At 44.0% G+C, this 15,000-nt stretch overlaps 1 long non-coding RNA gene across 1 annotated transcript in view; it reads left to right on the top strand.

Annotated features, from left to right (window-relative positions):
* The window catches only part of LOC308053575, a 112,605-nt gene that overhangs the window by 87,304 nt on the left and 10,301 nt on the right, over positions 1 to 15,000 (top strand). Inside the window, exon 1 of the long non-coding RNA XR_013923670.1 lies at positions 1 to 8,634. This exon is cut by the window's left edge and continues 87,304 nt beyond it. This is a non-coding gene — a long non-coding RNA (uncharacterized lncRNA). The remainder of the gene's footprint in view (positions 8,635 to 15,000) is intronic.

The following is a 15,000-nucleotide window of genomic DNA, read 5'->3' as shown; positions in this document are numbered from 1 at the left end:
CGTGCCTCTTGCTGCTTGGTCAGCACAGGTCCACAATTCCATTTTTAAATCAAATTATGCTTGTGATAATATTGTCTTGAGCTTACAGTTGCTGACATGGATATTGACAAAGGCTTAGCCAGTATTTTAATAAGAAAACAAAATACAGGAAATACTCTAGAGTTTCCAGGTGGATCATTAACAAGACGCCTTGGAGGGCTGAGACTGCCAGCCAGCACAGGGAACGCATCACAGTTCGTCATACAACTTAAACTTCTTTTGACATCTAGTTATGTCGAAATGTGACTGATCACCTAGGGGTCCAGGCTCCTGTGAGGGAAAAGTTCACTGACAGACAGCGAACGAAGCTGATCTTAAATGAGAATCAAGAGAAAGCAGCATTCCAGCGTCTGACAGTCTGCAGCTGCTACCTGGGTCTGCCTAACGAAGACGAGCCTGCTCTGCTGAACAGTTATATTAGCATCTGTATGCTTCTGTCTCATTATCACACATCTGCCCACCTTTATTCGAATGAAGCTTCTTCTGATCTGACAGCTCAGGCATTGTCAGTGAATAGATATTATGGGAGTCGGGTACAGCAGCTTAGGGTGTTAGCTTTTATTTTCTAAAGACTGTTGTACAGTTTGACAGTATAATGCCACAGAGGTAAAGAAGATAATTAACATATTGGGCAGTTTCTAAACAAAGCTGAGACAGTTATACTGGCAAAAGTGCTGCTGCTGGAGCAGTATTGTTTGCACTCTAGAAACATCAAAGGCTCGCAAGATCTGCCTTTAAAAAAATAAAGAGAGCACGTACAATGTGCGGCGTGGTCCCCATTGCCACAGATGGGAAGTTTTTTGGGGGGCTGGCCCACACCTAATAGCCGAAAAACCTTTGGTGAGCTTGAAGAGCCTGTCACGTGCGTTCAGAATCTCCACTTGTTCAGGTAAAATACCTCCCAGCGTTTGGGAAGACGTGGAAAGCTGTATGCAGAGGAGGCGGCTGTGGGTCTTTTTGCTTTCTTGGATTTATTTTTACCCCACAGCACAAAGGCAAGGGCTCATGTGAGCTTCGCAGAGCTCATATTTGGATGGACACGTAAGCCTTCCAATTGGAGCTCACGCATGGGATTTTCTGGAAATGCCAAAAAAGCATATGACAGAGGTTTCATCATTTGTCTGCGCAGTAATAAGCAAGCAAACAGAGGGGGAAAGAGTATTTTGAGCCCACAGTGTTGATGGACTGAGCTTTGACGACTGGGGAAGGGGGTATTCATATTCTCCTCCTCAGCTCTGAGAAAACAAATATAGTACTGCGGGGGATTACTACACAGTTTGCCTTCAGTTTTCACCCGATGCTACCGTCTGAATATTTTGGGCAGTGGTGGACTTGAGTGGCAACTTGGCTTCATAAATATTTTGGATGTGAAGCACTTTAGAAAAATATAGCCTTTAAAAGTTAGCGTGCTTCCTTACAGTTTTGAGAAAAATAATGAATGGGATGCACTGCAGCAAGAGCATCCCTGAAATTGCTGTCTGTTTGAGCCTTGGTTTATGCTTTAAATGGCATAAATAATAACCTAGAGCCCCCTGCCCACAAGCAATGTTGTAGCCAAAGACCCGATCCTCAGCTGGTTTGAATGAGTTGCTCATTTACAGCCAAAACACCCTTTCCTGTTCCTGTGGCAATGCGCAGTTTACCCTGCTGAGAATGTAGCCCTAAATTTCTAAGTAGTTATGGACTTCCCTCGTTTTGTTCACGGCTTTCAGTGTTCTCTGCGCTATTTTTTTCTTTGTTCTTGAGAGCACAGCGTTTCCGTGACTTAATGTTGAAATTACTGCTATTTTGCAACAATGCAATTAGAGTCATTCCAGCACCCACGCTGACAAAGTGCAAATAGCTCGCTCAGATTGGCCTCCAAGACCTGCCCTCGCCATTGCAAAGTTGGAATACAAAATAAGAGATACATTAAAAAAAAAAAAAAAAGGGAAAAAAAGATAGAATCCATTGTCATTCATTCTAAAAAGGCATTGCAGACTGCCGACACTGTACAGAAAAATAGAAGATGTTGACCTTTTTATTATAGACTTTTCTGTAGTGTTGCCCTCCTTCCACAGGCGCACCCCCCTGCAGCCTCGCACACCCGCACGCACCCGCACACACGCGCGCGCGCTCTTCAGCTGTATGTTATCTCAAATAATTACCCTGTGCTTCTGGCTGTCCCTAGTGACTTCTGCTGCTAAAAAAGCTACTCATTGTCGGTGAGTGAAGGGGGATTTCAAACCTGCTTCTTGTGGCCCAGCAACAGCTCTTAATTAACCACTCAGGTATTGAGCCGCCTCCTTGCCCGGCTCCCATCCATATGGCAGGAACATGTCCGCAGTGGTAATCACTGAAGGAAATATTGTATCAAAAAAGGGGCTTACAGAACAGAAAGCTCGTGCAAATTATTTTTAATGATTCTCCTCTTGTGAGTCGGATTATTTGTTATTTCAAGCAGGGCCGGGGAAGGGGGCTGGGGTGGGACGTACCCATCTTTGACCTGCTCTCCCCTGCTCGTCCCTTTGCCTGGCCAGCACCGGATCCTCTGCCCCACCACGGAGCGAGCGCCCGGGGTACCGGAGGAGGCCCTTCGGGCGGTCTAAAAAGCTTTAGTTCCCTATGATTTTGATAATCCTTTGTTTCTAGTGCGACTCGCTTTTCTAAATGCTGGATGTGCGTGTTTCCTGCAAGCAACGTACTTGAAAAAAACTTGCAGCCTTGACACAGACCCACGGTTTTTCCTTCCCCCTTGGTTTATGGTAAAGAAAACAGTGATTTGAGTTCAAAAATCTAATTAAAAACGAAGTTGCATTTACATTTTAAAACCTTGCCTATACCAGCATACTGTGTCAAAAGATATTATGTATGATTTTACTTTGTGACAGAAACCATTACATTTAAAAATTCATTACAGCAAGGTTAGTTAGACACATGATGGATGCAGCTTTAATCCTGCCATATATTATTACAGTTAAAATGTAAATGATGAAAAATATTTTGTGCTTATCAGCATTTATGTGGAAATGTGTTTTACAGTGATATATGGTGTTATATTTCTATTATTATGATGAGAAAGAATGAAATACAAAAAGACTAAGTGTTTATTAAAACATGGTTACTTGTGATAAAATGTTCTTGTTGTACATGACTTTAAACATATTTACCGAGGGCATTTGTCCAAAACAACTGTGAAATGTGTTTGCTATGCAAATCATTCTTTGTAATTTTTTCCCCTCTGTTATTCTGACTATAGCTTTTTAATAGCCTAATGTTGAAGCTATGTAAATATATTTTTATTATTTTTCATTTCAGTCCCAAGGAGGGGGTTTGGGGACCGGCTCTGTTTACACATGTGCATGTATTCAAAGTAGATGGAAGCATACATGAAAAGATAGGCGGAAAATTGATCCTTAAAAAAAATCCTTCTCCTATCTCCTCTCATTTCAGCCTCTCAAAGCCAACCCTGATCACAGGGAGCTGAGTCCTTCGCCAGCGCAGCCTTTCAGCGCGTGCTGATCTGCGAGTGTGCACGTGGTCCTGTTGACGCCAGGGTGATTTAACACCTTGCACAGCTGAACCGTTAACTCAGGCTTGGTTCGTGCCCTCCTCCCCCACACGTGCGTAGCAGTGCATCATTGCCTGGGCAATTCATCCCCTGGCCAGCAACCCACATTTTTCTTCTTTCCCCAAGAAAGGTGAGTGTTCAGCTGCACTTGTACTTTAGAAGAGCCCTGCCAAGGAAACCTGTACAGCGTCCTCATAAGTTTTTTAGGGATTTATACTTCAACGGTGACCCTTTGAGAAGGGTTTCTGGCACTAAGGGCCACAGGAGAATCCAGTATAATCTTGAGCAGAACAATACAAAGGTGTAAAAGCCATTAAGTGAGCTGCCCGGCATCCCGCAGGAAGTCTGTGGCAGAAAAGAAAATAAAAACATGAAGGTCCTGAAACTTAGGAATTTAACCATTCTAGATACATATTCCCACGTGTGCTCTGTCCTCTGGGTTTTCAGTGCTTCAGCTTTGCTCTCCTGGTCCTTCTGCTGGCCCTGGCTGACCGCTGTGTTATTCCCGTATTATGTAACCTGACGAGCAGAGGGTATTGCCTCACACCCCGTGTCACCCTGCCCCGCTGTTGCTTCCACTGTATTCCCACTGTTTATTTTCTGGATCTATCCACTGCAAGTTTATACTGTTTGTTTTGTTACTTTTCATGCAGCTTATATTTAAGAAAACAATAGAGTCAAAACCCAGATAAATTATATGCTTTCCATATTATTCCTGTAATTCCTCCAGTTTAAGCTGCTATCTCTTAAAAAAAAATTAAATTGATTTGAGTTGGATGTGGTGCTGTAATCAGGCTGAGATTGCTTCCAGTTATATGAAGCTGAGCCCATCTTTTGCACATCAAATGCACTTACTAAAAAAACAACTAAGTAACTCAAAATATTTGTTTGTGATCAGGAGCATATATGCCCTTCAGTCCCTAATGCCTTTCTGTTGATATGAACAGAAGCAGGAGACCTGGTGCTTGTAGTTCACTAAAGTGGCTATTTCCTTATAACCTTCCTCTTGTAACAATGTTTATTCAGTTATCAGGGAAGAAATATCATTTGTCCATGCAGCTACAATTACCCAATTTGTTGTATAAATTATTACTTTTTCTCTCATCTCATGTTGATGACAGAATCATTTAATACACTTTCAGTTGTTCAAGCTTGAAAATTGGTTCCACATTCTCCCTTTTTTAGTTTTCCTCCCCAGGGTGAGTACAACGCCGTCTAAATACAATTTCCATCCCCCTTCGCCCTTTTTTTTTTTTTTTTAAACATCTGCTTGTATGAGGATGTTGTTGTGTACATTAGTGCCGTACGGTTTAGCACCCTTTAGGACTACCTTTGGCTCTCAGCTTCCTCGTTCCTGGGGCCAATCATAATATATCAGGAACTGTAGATATTTCCTATCTCAGCACTCTCCATAACTCTTTTGCTCAGCTGTCTGAAGCTGTTTTCTTTAGGAAGTCCAAAGTGAGGGGGGCTGGTTGACCTGGCATCAGTCCTATTTATAAGAATAAAACCTCTTCCCCGTACACCTTTGGAGCTTTGTCATGTAGGGGTCACATCCTTCTAAATTAATAGCCGTAGTGCCCATGGCGGAACATGGCCACCTAACCTTTATTGTCCCGTCTACCCTTTTGTTTGAAGTTATCCAGCCTACACGGTTGCTTTTCTTCAAAGCTAAGGTTACAGGATTTGTAACTGTGTCTTTGCCACGTGATTAATTAAGAAGGAAAAAACAGCTATTGTCACGTGTACCAGAGTTATTTTTTTTTCAGCGATATGTTTGTTTATTTGTTTATTTAAAATAAGCATTTGCTTTTAAATTTTTCCTCCCCTGCTGTTGCTGCTGAAATAAATGCCAGTCAGGCTTGTTTGCTTAGGATAGGAGTTACTGTGTGGTTGTAGGAAGAAATGATGTATGGATCAGCCATCTCATTTCCAGCCTGCCATCTAAGGGCTTTTCTCAGAAGTAGTGCCATTTCTGCTTCTGTGGCGCTGGGGATGTTACAAAGTTATGATCTTCCCACTCATGAGTCAACTTGGTTGCCTATGAAATCTATTTATTTTCATTTTAAGTCTAAGAATATTTGCTGAAAGCAGGATTATCACTTTGTAGACCACCAACAGCTGTTGAAAAGCAGGGCATAAAAGTTTGTTTATGTCTTTAATAACCCACTTCATGACAGAGCAAGCACATTATTCATAATAAAATAGCCTGGCATAATCTTACTCCAGTGCATGGTGTCAGGGAATTAAGAAACATCTGTTATGCCATAAAATAACATTGTATATACTATGTACATTGAAAACATGTGTATGCACATATGTATATTATATACATTATTTAAAATGTCTCAGTGGAATTCTACTCTTTTTAATTACATTTAGAAAACAGTGAAACGGTTAAACGATGGTATTTTTACTTCTGAATCTAAGTTCTAGATAGTGTTGGTGGCTATGGCTAGTTACAACGGCAAGGGACAGAATACAGTATCAGAGTACATTTAAGCAAAGGCAAAGTTGTGAGTCTTGAAATTAGGGTTCAAAATCTATTTTTAGCCTCCAAATAAATGACCTAATTCTCTGAAGCACAAAGCGTTCATCGGTTCTTGACTTGATGAGAGTGTTGGTTGCTCAGCAACTCTGAAAAAAAATCAGGCCAGTATTTTGGTGCCTAAATGCAGATTTTTATTTACAGCGAAGGCATCTGAATTTGCAGCTTTTATCCATACGAATTATTTGCATTTCTCCTGCACTCTGAATGGAGACCCCACTGTGCTACTGCTGTACGTGTGAGGGAAGCCACTGCCTCTGCTTGGGAGAGCTGAGAGCCAAAAAGCCCGAGTATTCCTTACCCTCACCCTGCCGTTGGGATGCAGGAGTTGGGGCAGGGGGTAACGCGCTTCACCCTGGAAGTGACTGAGCATCGTGGCTCCCAACCAGCAAAGCGTGTAAACATGTCTTTAAATTTAAGCGTGTGAGATGTAAGTGGAACTGCTTGCATCTTAAAATTAAATACATGTTTCACTAGATCAGGCCAGATGGTTTTACATGCTCAAAAGTGACATTTACAAGGTCACATAGGAAGTGTTTGACAGAGCCAGGAACTGAAACCAGATCTCCTAAGTGCCAACCTAGTGCCTTAATTTTGTTCCCATCCCCTTTTTTTTTTTTTTTTTAATGGCATGTTTCTCTTCAATGGAAAAAAAAGAAAAAAAAAGGGCAGTGGGTGGGAAATAATCCATTAAGGAGACAATTCATTTAGGGGGTTTGGAGATTTTCTTAGAAGGGCTGGGAACCAAAGTGCCACCGTTTAAGAGATCAGCACTTTCATCTCTTCAGAAAGGCATACATTTTATAGACTTTTTAAAAAAATTGTTTCTTCTGTCTTACGAGAATGTAAGCAGTCTGTTTTCATTTTGTAGGTGGCCCACCAAATAAAAGAAGTTATAAGTTAATAAAATTTCTATGCAGATTTATGTGAACTGGATGAACTCTCCCAGTATCTGAATGTTAATCTGTTGGAAAATAGCTGCCGTGGTACTGGAATAACTCAACGTCATACAGCAGGGCACGGTAACAGTAGTTCTCTCATTGACATTTTCCCCACAAGTGCCAAAATAAACATGGGAAACTACTGGGGGGCGGGGGGGGGGGGGGGGAGCATAAACTACTAGAGAGGCAACTGCGATATATTTAAGGTGTTTTTTTCAGATTCACCTGAATCTCAGCTTTCACTAATGTGTATATTTTTCTTGGTAGCCCTGTCCTTGCGAATTATCCTGGATGCAGTTGGTTTTGTCTGTCTTTGCTAGCTCTGTTCTTGGCATACACTTATGTTTTTTGCAATCTCCCATTCTGCCTCAGGTTTCAATGTCTCTTTAGCCTTTTTGTCCATCTCCAGCACAAATACAGACCTCAGCACCATAGGAAAGTACTCTGGATTAAATACTTTTTGCTTATTAACATTCATTGGCCAAGGTCTTACCCCATGTACGAAAAGGAACAAAGTGACAGCCTCACCTTCTCACTGGACCCTCCTACTACACCGGCAAGATGCAAAAAGGTAAAATATGAGCATGGAAGTGTGGGTTTTGTGTGGTGACCTCTCATTTTGCCTGGCTGGCCTCTGTATTTCTCTGCCTGTTGTGTTTAGCGGGCTGCTACGCATAGAGTTTGTGTATTGGTGACCAGTTTACAAACACTCTTAAAAAATAATTTAAATAAGATTCATTTAAATTAATGCAGCCACTCATGGAGGGGTCTGAGGAGAGGCTCCATTTAGTCTTCCTGAGGGTATTTAAAGCTTTGTTGCCCCAAGCTGCCGAGCCCCACGTGGGATCCTGTGGCCAAGGCATGGCAGCACGTGAGCTGGTGGGGGAGGATGGAGCCCACGAGGGCACCCAGCACAGGGCTGTCTCAGCGGCCGGCCTTGGGCTAATGGGTCACAGGTGGTGACTACTGACACCAGGCAAGCCACAGGTGCTGAGGCACCAATGGTTCAGGCTCCCTCAGCTGCCTGGTCCCCGGCATGGCTCAGCCCATGCAGCCTGTGAATGCTTTGGGGTGGGAGAGGTTTTAGTTAAAGCAGTGCAGTTGGGTGCCCAAGCGCCTGCCTCTCCGTCTCGCTGTACGTCTGTACCATGCTTGGCACAAGTGGGACCTGAAGGGCTCAGAGTTACCCAACAGGTAAGTCCATCACACAGCACATCTCAAAGTTTGATAAAAATTATTTTCTGCCAAAATATGATGTGCTTTAGAATTTAAAATTGTGATAAGAGATTCAGTCTCCATGTAGAACTATTTCTTGACCGTTCTGTATCAAACGGAAAGAAATTAAATCTTAGAGTCTTCCAAAGAAAGTGTCCTCTGGTTTCTCCTGCAGTGAACACCAGCTGGCTCGTTATAACATTAAGGATCCCTGTGGAAGGATCTCATGCTAAGCAGCATTATATAGTTTGCTTTCAAGGTCTGCGAAGCATCAGCTTCTCACTCAGGACAAACACACATCTCCCTTTGTCAGTGGAGCAGGCACAGCCTCTGTTAATAAGGTATGTATCCGTGCTTTTCTCATGTTATTTTTTTTAACTTGAACATGAGCCTACACTGTACCTACAGCTGTACAAGGACCAGAGCCAGTGTCCTGTCTAGGGAAGGTATTGTTCCTTTTCCACCAGCAGCAGACACTTAGGGACCAGAGAAAGATGTCTAGGTGCTGCTGCTTCCATAGCACGGTTTCCCAGCTTTCTTCATCCAGCAGCTCTTATTAGCTGAGCCAGAGCTGGTATCTTGATTGCTTTTTATAGCCCCTGATAGATTATTCCCCCTGCCACAGGCACACACTTCCCAGCTTTGCATAATCACTCTTTAAGGCAATATATACTTTTGGTATCCACAACATCCTGGGGCATTGAATTCCACAGTTTCACTATGTGTTGTGTGAACATGCACCAAGTTCTTAAATTCTTGTTCCCAAGAATTTTTTCCGTGACACTGTTGATCTTCTGAATCTTTGTTGCACCTACTTTTCATTCCCTGCGCTTTCTTCAGGCTGTGGAGTCAGCCTGTATTGAGATGCTCCTCTGAAGCAGTCCCATATCTTTAAAATGTACCAAATCTCAACAGGTGAACTGACAAATACTGTTTACTTTGGGGGACAAGTGGGCACGCAGTCCTACCTTTAATGATACGTAAATGCAAGCTCAAGGAATACCAGCAAAAGTGGAAATATAAAGTGCAGGTTGAACTCCAATTCCCTTCAAAGGGTAAGGAGTACAGAGCTGAGACGAAGCCACTGGGGTCTCCTGGATTCCTCATATAGCTGCAGAAACCCAGAACAGGTTCCTTTCCTATGTGTTCCCCTGCATCTGGTAGATGGGGCTGAAAGCTCTTTAAATATTGTGTGGGGAAATTCTTGGCCATAAAATCAAGATCTAAATCTGTCAGACAAGAGATTGGATTGCAAGCTGTAAAAATATTAATACACTTAATTTTCTGCGGTTCTAGCCAACTGTTTTATTTGAGGGCTTCTTGGTTCCTGCATACTGGCACTTAACTGGGAGAACTGGAAAGCTAGTACCAGCATAAGCACCTATGGCAGCTGATTACAGAGGGTAAACAGCTAATGTTATTAGTAGATGAGCAGGAAAGGTAGATCAATATAAAGAAATACTGCTCTCATTCACTATTCCCTTTGTCACTGCCAGGCCTCAGAATTTTTCAGTTCATTGATGTCAGTAAGGATTTACTTCCCTGCCCAAGGAGCTGGGGCCAGATTATTCCCAGGCTGCAGTAGATACTGATCAGCATGTAAGCTGGCTTGGGCAGCTGTGTAAGAAAATAAAATTTAAGATCACAGCAACTTAAATACTGCTCAAGTATTAGGCAACTTGGCAACAAAAGTGGCCAAAACACGTCTGCTTTCACTGCAGTGCTTGGTGAACACATCAGGTTGGTTAGACAGAGGGGGTATAATGTTTTCATTAGCTGAATGAACACCTAGCTCAGGCCAAGTCTGTTAAGGCTTCTGGAAACATTTTATTCACAGGGGGAAGCTCAGGGGTTAAACTCTGTTTAGCATATTCACTTCCCCACTAACATGCCATTATTTCATTTTCGGAGCCACTTCCTCGCTAGGTACCTAGAGCCTACCCTTGCATATCCTAATGATCTAATGCCTTCAGCGAGCTTTGGCTTACACCACACACACCTTCTCATCGCTGTTATCACCGGTGGTTTCCTCAATGGAAATAATCATTCACATTATAACTGTTGCCAAAACCCTCTGGCACCAGAAGTGCTCTTGGAATGAAAGCCTGAAGGCATGTGAGAGCCTGAGCAGCTGTAGCAGCAGCGCAGCCGGTCAGCGGGCTGGGCCTGAACCGCGTGAGGGGGGAAAGGCACAAAACTTTCCTAGAGAAAAATTATGCTTTGCTTTATGTGCGCGTGTAGAGCCACATTTTTCGTCTACTATCAGCCAGAGGTGGGGGTCTAGATCTGCCTGGGCCTTGCAGGCAAGTTCAGCCATGTGTCAAGAGCCTTTTTGTAACATGTGTTATACACAGGAGCGCTAACGTCTCTGTAAGCATGCTAACCTTCGGTCAGCGCGACCTTGAGGGTCTCGCTCTCTGAACGCAGGTTAGGAGTTATCTACAGGTGAAGTTATAAGCAAAGATAGTTAAAAGATAAAGAGTGTCTTCTCATCAGTGATGCGACATCACCTGCCCCATCACAGAATAAGACACAGCAGCTTAGGCTGGGGTTTAAACCAAGTCTCGGCGCAACAACGCAGTACATCTGTACAGTCATTCTGGTTACCTTGCACCCACGCCGTGCTTGCACCCGCTCCAGGAGACTAGGTGGAGGGGCATGTCTAAAGGCCCTGGCAGCCAGCATGCGAGGGTTTCTCCTTGTGGGGCTCACAGCTTTATTTAAGTGGGCACACGTTAACATAATCAGCAGGACAGTGATTAACCGATGCACACCTGTTGTGATGCAGGCCTGCCTTTCTGCCTGCTGTCCCCGGCTGGGCAGCACTGTCCGGGACCAGCACAGTGTAAAAAACAATGATTTTACTTATGTCCAGGGTTTCAAAATGAAAACTGAATGTTTGCCTTTCTGTGCTTATGGTTTCATGTCCCTGTACCCACAAATAATCTATCATACAGTCCCATCACCGCTTTTGCCTGCATAGGTGGAACCTGCAAAGGTTTTGAATGAGTTAAAATACTTCCGTGCAAAAATGTCATTTTTCACACGTTCTGGTTTCAAAGATGGCTGTAAATGTGCTAAGTCCCTTCGTAGGTTTAAACGTTTCTAATGAGCTCAAACAAACAAACTGCATCCATTGCTTCTGTACAGTTAAGTTGTGTAACTTGATTACCTGACAAAGTACCAGCAGCATAAGGTCCTTTATGGGTCACAGCTGAGCTGGATTTTACGCCTAAGAATTTCACCATTTTTGACCAGAAGGAGGAAATTATTCTTCTGGGCAACATCCATCAACTCAAGTCTGGAAAAAAGAATGCAAAAAGCAGCCAGACAGCCCCAGAAGAGCCTGTTTGTCCCTTCAGATGAAGCAGAAGGAAAGTAAAATCCCGTCCCTGTCCCTTTGGGCATACAGCCACCTGTCCCACCCCAAGACCCTCAGCCACAGCCCAGGTGGCCAGTTCCTTGCCCTAATGTCTCAGGCCAGCATCACCCCACTGCATGGAGGCAACTGGTGCTCTCTGGTACCCCGGCCAAACCCCTGGGCACCGTGCAATGGGTGAGTAGCCCCCAGCAGGGGCAGGTAGCAGCAAACACCCCTGTGCACCAGCATGTCCTCTCTCAGAGCCCCTGCAGAACTGGGGGGCTGCTCACCCCCAGGCAGGCTGCCACCTGGGATCAGGGCTTGGATCCCTGTGCTTCGGCACAGAGTGACACGCTGTAAAACCGTGCCTCAGAAAAGATAGCCCACCTCCTTGTTAGCACAGAAAAATGTTCAGCAGCATCCAAACCCTGCAGTGCTCCCAGCCAGCACCGATGGGTGAGTTAATTGTCAGTGTGCCACTGCCTCTGCTCCCTGTGTGGTCCTGCAGAACGAGCCATCCTGATGACTGCCAGTAATGAGGAAAACTGGTGTGTTTTTATTTTGTTTCCTTTTAAATAAACTTGCAGTCCTTAATCTAGCAGGCTGGAGTCCAGGCTCGACAGTCCAATGAGTAATGAGGTGCAAGGGAAGACAGGACGTAGAATTAGGAGGTCAGGGCTGAAAGTTGCCCTGAATTTAATCTCTAGGCTGGGCATGTTACATGTCTTCCCCGCTCCTCCTCCTCATCATCCTCCCTTGTGCTGTCGTTCTTAGATGCAGGGTGTAGGCGCACGCTTGCCAGGGCGCTGGCCCGCCCAGCATGCCTGGGGAGGCAGAGAGAGCGAGACCCCAGTAGGCAAGACCCTGCTGGTCCTCCTGGCCCTGCCTGGGACCATCCCAAGAGGCTTTCAGGCTGAGGCACCCAGAGCTTCCCGCAGCTCTGTCCTGGGCACCTGCCACCCACCTCCGCTTTCACACTTCACCTTGCGGAGAAGCATCATTCTGTTGTTCGGCTTGTTCAGACGCATGGGTATGAACACTACAGGCATGTCTGTAGATATGCATATAGACTGACAGTTAATTACAAATATTAAATCATTTTAAACCAGCAACATCTCTTCAAAATAAAGTCAAAACACTCTTCTGTATCTTTTTCTTTTTTCTAAACACTTGCCCAGTTCCTCCTTGTCCTCCTTCCCATCCAAAGGCAGCTGATCAGGCGAGTTAATGTTCTTCACCTGTGAACTGCATTTTTGCTGTTCTAGTATTCACTAGAGAAATGTAACATCCTCCCCAAAATATTTGTTTTCCTTAGGCTGATGCATGGAAAATCTGTTTTCTGATGTATCCTTTTGAGTAGATGTACATGGAGTAATGATAATGGGTTAGTTTGCCTTCACTTTTGTTTACTATTCCGTATCTTGACTATTTACAGTGGTAGCGCTGCAAGGCAGGGGATTCTCATGGATCGGTGCATCAGACATGGACCAAAACCCAGACTGTGGGGTTTTGGTGGTTAGTTTGTTGGTTTTGATGTGTTGTTGGCAAAAACCTGAGGTCTAACCTTTTGTTTGCTGAGCCCCTGAGCTCTGACCTCTGGGCTCCAGATGACCCCACAGCACAGCTACGTACTGTCTTAACCCAGGAAAGTACTGAAACACTAAATTTAACTAAAAGCAGCCTATTTTATATAGCAGGATAATCCCTGATGGAGGACACCGAGCTTGTGAAATAACCTTTCCCTGAGGCCTTTCCTGGACCTCATGCCCCAGCACCCACCTACCATACACTGCCCAGCCCTGCCAGCCCCTGGGGCTCGGGGGTGGGTCCCGGGCAGAGCCCAGAGCCCCTGCACCCTCGATTCTTGCTTTGGCACAGACTTCCATTGGTTTCCAGATAAAGCAGTTCAAGAAACAAAAGGGAAATCGCGTTCACCCAATGACTCTGGTGACATTTCATGTTACGTTGCCGAGATCATCTTTGCTTTGGTACCTATCAGTAAGCACTAATTTCCCTTTGATGCCTTTCCTAACCTTTCAGCCTAGTTCAAACCAGATTTTAGCATGAGAAAACCAGACTTATTACCGCATGCTAAAGGTAATAAATAATTTGTTTCTGCTGCACGTAGTATTGGCAAAGTTTGTGACCACGTCTGAATTATAGCCATGCGTGCACTACACATGCATTTATTCATCATCTAAATTATTTTTGGCAGCAAATAAGAAAAGTGCGCTGATTAAAATTTAAGAGTTATCTCAACTAGTTCAAGACTCTCTAATCAGCTCACCTTGGCTCAGGTGTCCCTCCGCTTGCCAATAGTCTTTAACATGCATCAAGGAAAAGAATATAGTCAGCAAATCATGTCGTTTCCATGGTGACCGCAGGTGGCCGTGTGCTCATGAACAGATAAAAGGTCATCGGTATTGATGGCATCGGGAAGAAGTAAGTGCAGGTTATGCCGTAGACTTCTGTGCTATCTATCGCAGGACAGGGATAAAGTCGGGATTTCAGCAACGTTGGGATCCCTTGGGCTTGGTGCCACTGCAACTCAGCCACGTGTTAAAGTGTGTTTTTGGACAGACACGCTTCCGTGGTCCATAGCTCTGGCAGTAGTCAGAACAACACTGTGTTTTTAGATGGGTAGCTATAAAGTAGATTAAAATACTTGGAAGAAGCATGGTTTTTCCTCTGGAGGGTTGGTAAATATGATGAACAGCTCTTGTGTTTTGAAGGCAGCACTCTGAAAGAGGAGCAAGTGTAAAAGTTTAATTACAGTTTTTTCCTGACAGTGAACCAACTCTCTAGTCTGTGTGCACGTGCTGTCAAACTGCAAACCCAAAGCCAGCCAAACAAGCAAAGGAAAGGAAAAGAAGTTCACGCTGGCTCACATTCAGCCCTGCTCTGACAAAATATTTTCAGCTGTTTAGTATAATGTCTGGTGTATATTGATGTGTATTGATTTTTCAATCCGGCACTTTAATTAGGCTCTGGTTGTTCAACCTTGCACCTTTGCTGCATTAGAGAATGAAAACAGACAGCGTTTCTTCTCTAGGAGCCTTGGACCTGAGACAGCGAAGCAGAGCAAAGCTGGAGGAAAAGCCTGCAGAATATTGACAGGGAATCTAAATATCTCAAAGGCAAAAAGTTGCAAATCTATGTTTATCATTTTTTAACAGGAGAGGCAAAACATTGCAATACTAATCTTAAAATCTATGTTAAGGTCAGTTGGAAGTGAAAGAAATTAACACACGACTGACAACCGAACTGTTGTTTCTTTGAATGGCTGATGACCCTGTCTAGTCTACAATGTTGTTAAAAATTTATTAAGTATCTCAAATGCCTATTG

The sequence above is a fragment of the Falco punctatus genome (genome assembly GCF_963210335.1).
Source record: "Falco punctatus genome assembly, chromosome: 14".
In the NCBI taxonomy this organism is placed as follows: Eukaryota; Metazoa; Chordata; class Aves; order Falconiformes; family Falconidae; genus Falco; species Falco punctatus.
The sequence above is the reverse complement of the archived record's forward strand: the minus strand, read 5'-3'. Positions and strand labels throughout refer to the sequence as shown.